The sequence below is a fragment of the Ursus maritimus genome, unplaced genomic scaffold, assembly GCF_017311325.1.
Source record: "Ursus maritimus isolate PB19 unplaced genomic scaffold, ASM1731132v1 scaffold_8, whole genome shotgun sequence".
NCBI lineage: Eukaryota > Metazoa > Chordata > Mammalia > Carnivora > Ursidae > Ursus > Ursus maritimus.
The window spans coordinates 3,924,034-3,934,407 of record NW_024426996.1 but is presented as its reverse complement, the minus strand read 5'-3'; the positions used below and the strand labels follow the sequence as shown (position 1 = coordinate 3,934,407).

The 10,374-nt window shown below is 43.3% G+C and overlaps 1 long non-coding RNA gene across 1 annotated transcript; it reads left to right on the top strand.

Annotated features, from left to right (window-relative positions):
- Nucleotides 1-1,366: 1,366 nt before the first annotated feature.
- On the top strand, nt 1,367-4,555 carry LOC103677915. Its single transcript, XR_572560.2, has 3 exons — nt 1,367-1,408; nt 2,417-2,483; nt 4,169-4,555. It is a non-coding gene; the product is annotated as an uncharacterized LOC103677915 (long non-coding RNA).
- The last annotated feature ends 5,819 nt before the right edge of the window (nt 4,556-10,374 follow it).

Genomic DNA, 10,374 nt, shown 5'->3' with positions numbered 1-10,374 from the left:
GTGTTACACTAAGTAACATCTTTTTGGGGGTTTTTTGGCCTGTATTTTAGAATCTATGTACATTTTGACATCAGCATTGTCCAGCACTTGTCTTTAAAAAAGTTCACTTGGCATTTGTTTTCAACTGAGGAAATTGAGTATAGCTCATTGGAGGGTGGGGTTGTTGGGTTTTTGTGTTTTTTTTCTTTTGGCTGTTTTTCATCATTCAGCTTGAAAGCAAGAAGTTTCCTCTGTCATAGTCCTTTTAAATCTTATATTAGAACTAGCAGGACATAGGAAAAAAGATTAAGAAGTTTGTGTATACTAAAGAAAGGATGCAGGTTATAAAAGCCATAGTAGCCAGTCCAGTTCATTCTGCAGATGGTCTCATACCAGTAGCTGTTAGAGTTTCCCACCTCCACTTGCCATAGAGAACTGCAATAGATCTTAAAGCTACCAGAAAAGGTGACAATGCCAAGACTCCAGAGATGACAAGACCCTCTTGGCAAAACACAGTGTACTCTTCACTGCCACTACCACCACCAAATGGGTTTTTAGAAACACAATCTTTGTAAATTAAAAGATCCCTGTGACCTACATATCTTGTCCCCATGCACAAGTTCACTGGCTGAAAGGTATAATGGGCTCCAATATGGAAGGACTGCAGGACAGTAAAATGGGCTGCCTGGGGTGACAGGAGCTCTTTCCTTTCCAGTGGGAGATGCTGCACATATCTGTGGGGTGATTGAAGTTGGAGTTTTGACTCTGAAACAGCTATAATTCAAGAAAATTAAAACCTCAGTGGAGGTGAAGAAACTTTGCTCCCTTTGATGTCCAGGAAAGGGACTATTACTGTGAGTGCTTATGCTACACTTACTGGAAGGGTGGTCTTGTTTATTGTCTTCTGGGCTGGATAGTGGACTATATTTTATTATAGGTTTTGAAAAACATCTGTAATGTTGAATAGGCTGTCCATATTAATAACTAAATAAATAAATAGTATATCAAACTGTAATGGCATCATTTGGTTTGTTTGTATATTTTCTATTTCCAGCTCCTAGAACAGTGATTGCTCATTGTTGGAGCTATTTGTTGATGAATTCCCACTTTTATAAACTTCCAGAGTCCCTAAACTAATCCTAGATTGATAGAGAAATGAAATTTAGATATTTGTCTGATTTCAGAGAATTTTTTTTTATAGGATTGGTCCCTATTGAAAATCATCATATAGAAAACCTCAGAACAGAGGTATCCAAAAATTAAAGATTTCAGAGAAGCCATCGTCTGGGCCAGCTACTAGCAATCAATGGATATAGCTAGGAATTCCCACCTCCAACAAAACAAAGTACACTTCTAATCACCACTTTTTTTTTTCCGCAGAGAGACCAGAAGGCTATGCCCTTAGGATGACAGAGGTCCACCAAGCTAGGTGATCTCCTGTTCTGCCATGGCGGGAGGTGGGAGTCTACAGACAATACTAAATATCCTACTACTTGTTCTGAGTTCTAGAGGCCACCTTTAAATTAGTTTGCTACCCACTAAGAATGCCTTCTGAGGGAGAGAATGGGAGGAACTGTTCAGCATAGCTGTAATTATCAGTATGTGTCAGGGTTAGAACATACCTGACAACCAAAAAAGGCCAAGAATTAGAAGGAAGATGTCTCAGTGAAATGCACTAAAATGTATTCCCTCCCTTCTGGGAAGGAAGCCCATTCAGTCCTTGGGATCTTGCTAACCACGGTGCTCAGAGCAAAACTGACTAAATGCTGGCCCATAATCCAGTGTTTTCAACTTGATAAAACACAGTTTGTGTATATCATCTGATAACCATAGAAATGTAGACAAAATTTTTTAGTTCTAAAATGATTTTGTCTTAGATGGAACAAAATGCATTTCTTAGATATAAAACCATTTGTGTACGAAGTGTTCTGAGAAACGCTGCATGTGAAAATTTTAAAAAGAAATGCTCTTTGGTATCATTAGAAAACTTATCACCTAATTCTGCTGAATACAAGTGATGAAGATATCTATTACTTAGGTAAGTATTCCGCCTTTGTATTCAGCTGTTACTAGAATCAGTAAGCTTTAAAGTCTTCACTCTAGGAAACCAAATATCTGAATTACACAAGTGTCTGTTAAAGAGCACTGAGTGATATTTGGGATGAAGCTTCATAGCTATAACCAGGAAAATTGAGGGTTATTTTCTTCACAGATGCGCTCTCTTAATTTACATACATACAATAATTATATGCCATGTAGCTTCATAGATAGATGTTTTATAGGTATGTCTGACAAATGTGAAAACTTAAGTGCGATTAGTGAAAAGAGTAAGGTCTTTAAATACTGTGTGATCTGTAGTCACATTCTGGTTCTGTTACGTACTGGCTGTGTGACCATCACTGAGTTATTTAACCTCTCTGGCCTGTTTTCTTACCAGTGTGATGAGTTTAATAATACCTGCTTCCCAGATTTTTTGTGGTAACTGAAACTTCTAGAGGTTGAAGGTAAGATTGGATGGAATTGTGATACTTGTGACATCTTATGGCCTATCCCTCTTCCCCTTGGAGGGTCCCAGCTAAAGCAACTCAAAGAACAGCCAAATGGGAGATACTGTCTACAGTTTGAGGAGCACCCAGATATTCTAGTGCAGAATGCATAACCCCTTGCTTCCTCCCCCTGAAACTGTGGTGGCCAGGTCTGCAAAGTAGGCCTTGGATGTAGGTCCCCACTACAGGACTTTCCTCTTCCTGTTCTGACCTCTCTCTAAAGTAGGAATAACAGTAGTAGTGCAATAATCTTAGCTTTTATTAATACTAAGTCAGTATATATAAAGCTGTAATACTATGAGTTTTCCTCACTATAAAAACAAAACAATCCCTCTTCCCGTTTTCAATACTGCCCAACTTATCAGTGTGTATGTATATATATCTTTTTTTTAAAATACATACCTGTTCACGTATGTCTTTTTCTTAAATATAAATGCTGTGTGTTTTGCATGAAAGGTTTTGGTAGCTGTGCTCTGAATCCTGATAGAATCCACTTGTGATGGCCTATTTATCATTATGCTTCTTGACTAGACAGGCAAAGTCCCTTTATGTTGGAGGTTTCCAAGGGTAAGCTGTTCCTTCTATGTCATGAATGGTCAGCTACAGTTTTTGAAGGAAAAAAGTGAGCCTTGCATGGAATTTATGCTTTTTAAATTTAACTAATTTCTTATTCTTTCCTTCTTAGTGGACTTTTTAAAATTCATTATTTATTCTCACTTTGTTTCTTCCTAGAAAACAAACAAACCAAAACTTTTTGCCAAAATTTTTTAGCTATCAACTCATTCTAATCTAACAACATTTCAAAAATGGACAGTACATACACCCATTGGTAATACTAGATAAATAGAAACTTAGTATGCTGACAATTTATATACTGATGTCAGTGGTTCTCCTGACATTTGTTCTCTCAGTCCCCGATGTCACATTTATCCAAAGAGAGATGTAGAGCCTCCCACTTACTGAGCAAAATGGAGGATCTGGGTGATGTCATGAGCAGTGTGTCCTGTTCTCACAAGCGAACTTCACTGTCGCTTACTCTAGTCCCCAGCATTATCAAGGCAGCTTTCAAGGAGTAAAAACTGGAGCAAGCAAGGTGGCTAGAGCATGGAAATGGGGGCTTAAGGGAGCCTTGATCTCACCTTCACCCCTGACCTCAGAACACGTTCTTACAACTTGTCCGTGGCTCAGAGATCTGCGGTTTCGCTCGCAGGCTGTGTGCAATTTTATTTTATTCTGTTCAGCCCAGTGGAGTTAAAACCACATTCAGGTGGTATGTGGAACTTAGTAGTTTTTTGTTGGTGTTGGTCACATGTAGAGAGAATTTTCTGTTTCAGGATTAGGTTTTCAGAAATTTAGCTAAATTTGTTTATCTTCATAAAGGAAGTATAAAGCCTAATCCTGTCATACTTTGAAACCTGTTAGTTACAGATTTGGTATTTTGTTTTTAAAGGAAATAATTTTAAAGATCTTTGTTAGATCTCTGTTCAAATCAAATTTTAAAAAAGCCTTAATACATACTTCTAGTATACGAGCTTTAAATGTAACAATAGATCTTTTAAAAATATATGTAATCTATTTTCACATATAATTGAGAGACATTACTTACTATTGCAGTAGTTACTTTGTTATTTATTGATTCCCAGGAATCCTGAAGAATCTTGAAGGAAAGAAACTCTGGCTGTACCTTCAGATTACTGTCAAAAATAAATTCCTCTGTGAATGCTCACTTTGAATTTTATAACCATATCTACTTTAAAATAGGCCTTCCTTCTACCAAAATAGTGTTTTTGTTGGTTGGCTTTTAAGGGACTGCCATATAAATAGAGCCAAGCCTGTAGGGAAGCGGGCTTCATCCCCGCCCTCACAGAGTCCATGCACTCAGATGAAAAACCCCTTCTCCTTTTAGGACATTTCACAGAACTCTTCCAAGGTCAGCATCACCTCATCACCAGGACCAGAGAAAGCGAGCTTTTGACCTTGTCTTCTCTTCAGGGATATTCTGTTCAGCTTCTTGGTCCTCCGTCCCATCCCCATGTCTAGCATAGGCACATCAGATGAATACCTATAATTACACAGAACTTACGAAGGAGCTAAAGGTTGACGTATACTCTAAGATACTATAAATGCATGTAGGTTGCAACCCAACACCTGAAGATAAACAGCTGCCCTGATCAGGGTGAATAATGGGGAGGAAATATTAACCAGAGTAACTTTGATTTCAGACCCATCTCTGAAGGAATCCAAAATCGTCCCTAATTTCAACTGGGGCCAACTATCAGTATAGAATTCCTTTACCCAGCTTCCCTTTTTTTAAGGTTCAGGAATGCAACTCATTCCCCCAGCATGCCTTTCCTACAATAACTTCCTTTTTCTTGCAGGTAAGGAAAGTAAGGGAGGAGGTATTAATGACTCATATTCCACTCTTAACCCACATCACTCAACCCCCAGTGTCCAGAGGTTAGAGGAAATGACACAGCAGAGTGGCCATCGAGCTTCATCATATCACATACAAATCTACGTGTTAAATCCTCGCTTCCCCTGCTCCTGCCTCTTGCCCTCTTGTTCCCCTGTCAGGGCAACTGTGAGATGCAGTGCCTTCCCCTGAACCATGAGAAGTGGGAACAAGGGTGCACTGGCCTAAGAAAAGCATCTGAGGAAAAGTGTTACCCGTACAGGAATGACTATAACCAGGTTTGACAGTCCCTTACTCTCTAAAATGCAGGCTTTGTTAAACCTGGGACCGATGTCTGATACAGGGTTTCGGAATGAGGTTCCGGCACGCTGTCCCACAGCAAGCGCCGTGCGTGTGCAGACAGCACAGTTCGAGTGTTCTGCCACATGTAGCTACAGCCTCTCCTTCCCACGGGCATAGTAAGCCTTTGTTCACATTACTAAGAACTCTCTTTCACAAACCTCATTTCAATGACTGCATATTCTTCAATTATATTAGATGTACCATAATTTATTTAACCATTTTCCCACATTTGGGCACTTAAGACATATTTTGATTTTTGAAAAACCAAATGCTAAGTCACGAGCATTTGCAGATGCTAGACTAGTTCCTAAAACTTACCTGACCTGGCAGTCCTTCTACTTTCTGCCTCTGATTCCCCTCACTTTCTTTTTCAGAGGTCCTTGTCAGTTGTTCAGTGAGCCTCTTTGCCCCCTGATTCCACTTGTCCTTTCATCACCTCCTGGACACTCTTTGCTCCTGCCAAGCCCTCCCTAATCTCCGAAGGGGACCCGCCGCACAGGGGAAGAGGGGCCACACGAGTGGAGTGGGAGCACCTCCCTCATCCAGGCATTAAGTCAGTTGTACCCACTTGCCACTGACCACCACCCCCTTACCAAATGTATCCGAGTGGGCCTTCTACAAAGAGGCGGCACAGAACTCACCTTCAAGCACCCGCTGGAGCTGGCGTTTAGCTAATTGGAGTCTAATTGCCTCTTAGCACTGTCATCAACCGCTACCAGCACTTTGGCACCTCTTACCAAGTCTGTGAACCACCACTCTGATTTGTTCCAAGCTGATCAACACTCCCCAGACACCACTCACATGGAGAGGGAAGAAAGGGGTGGAGAGCCTCTTCCTCCACAAGAATCCTCATTTAACACTCCTTGGGATTCTATAACCTGGCTACCCATTTCTTCCTGTAGACCAGAGAGGGCAAACTTTGTTTCACATGGAATTTTGAAGAAAAAGAAAGGGGTGGGGGGAATGAGCAGTTTAAACATTTAAAATTTGGATGATTTTGCATTAAAATCTATTTCTGATTTTTTTTGTTAATGGGGAGATCTGAAAACCAGGGACTCTCTATTCCAGGTGAACAGCCCTTTGGATAGGGTGTGCTTCTGGAGCCTGTGAAAGTCCCCACCTGGCTCCCCTGCCCTGTTTCCCCATAACTCCATAGCCCCTGGACGTCCATGTGTCTGTGAGCCTGTGGCGCCCTCATGTGCAGGCTGTCTGCTTCTGGAGCAGGAGAACAGGCAATGAATTTTTAGGGGGAAAGAAGCAGAATGACAGGAAAAGCCATGTCTAATGGAGCTCCCAATATATGACTCAAGGGCATTTTTATGACCTGTGCAAACTTGCATTGTTTTTATTCCCTCAAAGACTTGACGTTTTCAGGGCTAGCAACAGCTGCAGTCTAGACAAGCATTAGACACCTGGAAATACAGCTACAAGCCACACCCAAGCGTGCACCCATTCTGTCCTGCGAACAGGAGGGAGCCAGTGCTGACCTTCCTGTGCCCTCACCGGGCTGGCAGCGCACTGTGGTGACTGCAGAAATTGACAAGTCCCTTCTTAGCTGGGTCAGAAATGCATCCCGTCTCCTGAAGACAAAATTGTCCTAACCATCCCCTTTATCCCATGAGTCAGGGGCTTTTATGCAATAGGGGGACACTGCTAACCCCAAAAGAGAAGTACCTGCTCCTACATGTTTCCTTGACATCATATACCAAAGGGGAGTATGTTCCCCAGATGCCCCCCCCAAGGGCCAGATAATTCTCTGATTCAAACCACCAAGCATCGCACAGACTGAGCTAAGGTATGGCACAGACAGGAACGGTTGTAAACCTTGTTTTCTCTAGAGGTTTCGTCAACCCAGCACCAAAAATACGCCAGAGCTTCCCACATCTCTGCCAGACTGGAAGGTGAAGAGACTATCAGTAAGAGACCCAAACAAACAAAATGTCTTCGGTTTCTGAGAAACTGAGGCAGAGCATGGAAAAGAGGAAGAAGAAATCAGTTGCCACTTGGGACACAGACATGGTTCAAATGTGTACAAAGCCAGGACACATAGGAACAGTGGGCCTGGGCGAGGATCAGACTGGTAGAACCAATTAAGGAAAAAAAAAAGAGAAAAAAAAATTTTTTTTAAAGACACTTTTATCTTTTAAATAGATATTGTGAGTTATCTACCCAGGATCCAGCTTCTCATTCCTTTTTAACAGAACTCCCTTTTTGTTCAGAGGGACACTGTGCCAAGTTTAAGACACTCCAGTTTCCCAGCTCTCTAAGCTTCACCTTCTCCTTCCTTTTCCCTGCCTCAAATGATATGGGCTTCCCAAGTACAGCAGCCCTCTTGCAACCATGAGGTACAAACGTGAGGACGAAGGCCCGAACACCGAGGACAACGGAGCAGAAAGGGGCAAAGAGCCTCAATCCTCGGTAGCACCGGTGAACTGGAGAGGCAGCCCTGTACGGAGGACTCTCAGTCATACATGAGACACACACCTGCTGTTTCAACCCCCAGAGCAAGGTTTTCTGTTATTTGGAGCAGAATGAAATTTTGATTAGCAAGGCGAATCATTAAAGCATCAAAACCTCTGAGGACAACTTGTTCTGCTCCTAAGCCACAGCTAGAGAACTCATTAACACAAAGGACAAAGGACTGAAACAACGGGGGCTACCAGCTTTCACTCTCAAAGTTCAGAAAACCTCCAAACAGCCTGACTTGCTGATGTAGCAGCTTTCCTCACTACACAAGACTTTACTGAGCTCTTACTGCATACATCAGGCACCATGCTGGGGTAGAATGAGAAGACAGATATGGTCCACCAGGGGAGAAGGTGAAAACAGTAATCTATTACTGTAAGCAAACAAGTCAGTGTGGTAACCGCATAAACAGTTACAGGGGTCTGCAGGGAGAGGACACTGAGCATCCCACAACAGGATCCATACGAAAGGCTGGAGGCAAGAGATATGGTGGGAAAGAGAAAACCAGAATGGTGGGCGAGGGGGTCTTGGACATTTTAATTTTTTATTATGTCATGGAAAACCAAAGGTGGTTTTGTCTTTTTATTTTTTTAAGACTTTTTGGGAGAGGGAGGTGACGAGGGAGATTTTTTTTTTTTTTTTAAGATTTTTTACTTATCTGTCAGAGAGCGAGCACAAGCAGGGGGAGCAGCGGGCTCCCCGCTGAGTAAGGAGCCCCATGTGGGACTCGATCCCAGCATCCTGGGATCATGACCTGAGCCGAAGGCAGATGCTTATCCAACTGAGCCACCCAGACACCCCGAGGGAGAAGGGAATCTTGAGCAGACTCTGTGCTGAGTGCGGAGCCCATCACAGGGCTCGATCTCAGGACCCTGAGATCACTACCTGAGCCGAAACCAAGAGTTGGACGCTTAACCTACTGTACCACCCAGGTCCCCTGAAAGCCTAAAGTTTTTAAATAGAAGATTGGACTATCTGCTTTATGTTTTGTTGTAGAACGAGAACTATTGTTAATTGGACACACACACACACCAGCAGGAAGATTAGTAGGTAATCGTGGTTAAGGTCCTAACGTGGGGAGACAATTCTCCACGGGCAGCTCATGTTGCCATACTCCTGTGAAGAAGAGTCTTACACAGCCGTGTAAGACGGAGATAATTCCTCCCCGGGGTGAGGGGGGTGGTCAAAGTTTGGCCACGATTGCTTGCAGGCCGCTTTATAAGATCAGGGCTTTCCCAAGTGTTCCTTGGTTGAAGCACAAACCTGCTATGCAAGTAGTCACTATCCCTGCGGGCCCAGGGGCTGGAGAAACTTACAGCCCGCAGAGCAGTGAGTAATCAAAACCCTGTGTCTCAGGACCCTCACGCCTCCTCTCCGTGGCGGTGAAACAGCAGGCTAACTTGCTACCCCACCAGGAGGGGAAAGCTCCAGAGTCTTCATAGTTTACGCTTAAACTGGGACTAGATGGACAGAAAAGGGTGGAGTTTGGAAGCAAAGATGATTCTGAAGCGTCTGACTTGGGGACAGTGCAGAAGACGGTGATGATGTTAGTTAACAGAGAGGAAGAACAAAGGAGAAGCAGGTGCCTGTAAGAGAGCAGTGAGTGAGCTGGCTTTGATGCACTGGGTTGGAGGTGCTTAAGGCACCTTGAGGACACATCCAGTGGCAGATCCTTATTCCAGCTAAGCCTTGGCTACAGGAGATGTTCCATAGACAGCTGAGTCCCTCGGCCTGCAGTGTGCCGTTTAGCGCTTCCTAAATACACACATTGCGGTGTTTCATCAGGGTCCCCAAGAGACACCAAAAATACCCCATTAAAAAAAAAAAAGGGTGTACCTTACCTAAAACTTAGGGAATTAAATCTCTGGATCTGGAGCCTGGGCATCTCAATTTTTAAAGCTCCAAAAGTGATAAAAGTGATTCTTATCTGCAGCTAGAGTGGAAAAGCATTGGTCTTTTAAAACCAAGGGCAATCAAGCTTTCCTTCAAGTCCTCGGAGAGCGCTGGACCTGGCCAACTAAGGGGTCATCATCCTATCCAAACCGGTGGCCATTTACTGCATCAATAACCCAGGATCAGTTTACAACCTTCATCGTTTTTTGAGGCCACTTAAGTTCTGACCCTGGGACCAATTATCACTCGCCACGTAAACCACTGTACTCAGAGCAAGCAGACTTCGGAGCTGTTCCACTCCACATATGGTCTGAGGTAGGTATCCACCAGAATGGCCCAAGACCTTTCTGCCGCCACCCTAAACTACCTGGAATAATCTTGACACGTCTTCTGGTGATATCACCTGGATATCTTCAGGTTTGCTCAGTCTTACAACCCCAGATACAGCCACTGTCCACAGCATTCTGTCCCCCATCACCCTCACGGAAAGCTCAGAGATCAGGAGCCTTTAGCTCCTGGAGAAGGCAAAGGGAGAGACTGCAGCCATGATAAACGCACAGCCTTTCTCTTCAACTTTCCATGTGAGGACCCCTGACTTTCTCTTGTCTAGGAAAGGGTGGTTTCACTCCCCCCACCCAGGACACCTGAAGGATAGCCATCTAGTCCAGCACAAATACTCTGTTTGAACCTAAACAAACCCATGAGGATCTCAGTTTCATCTGGCAATCCCACAAG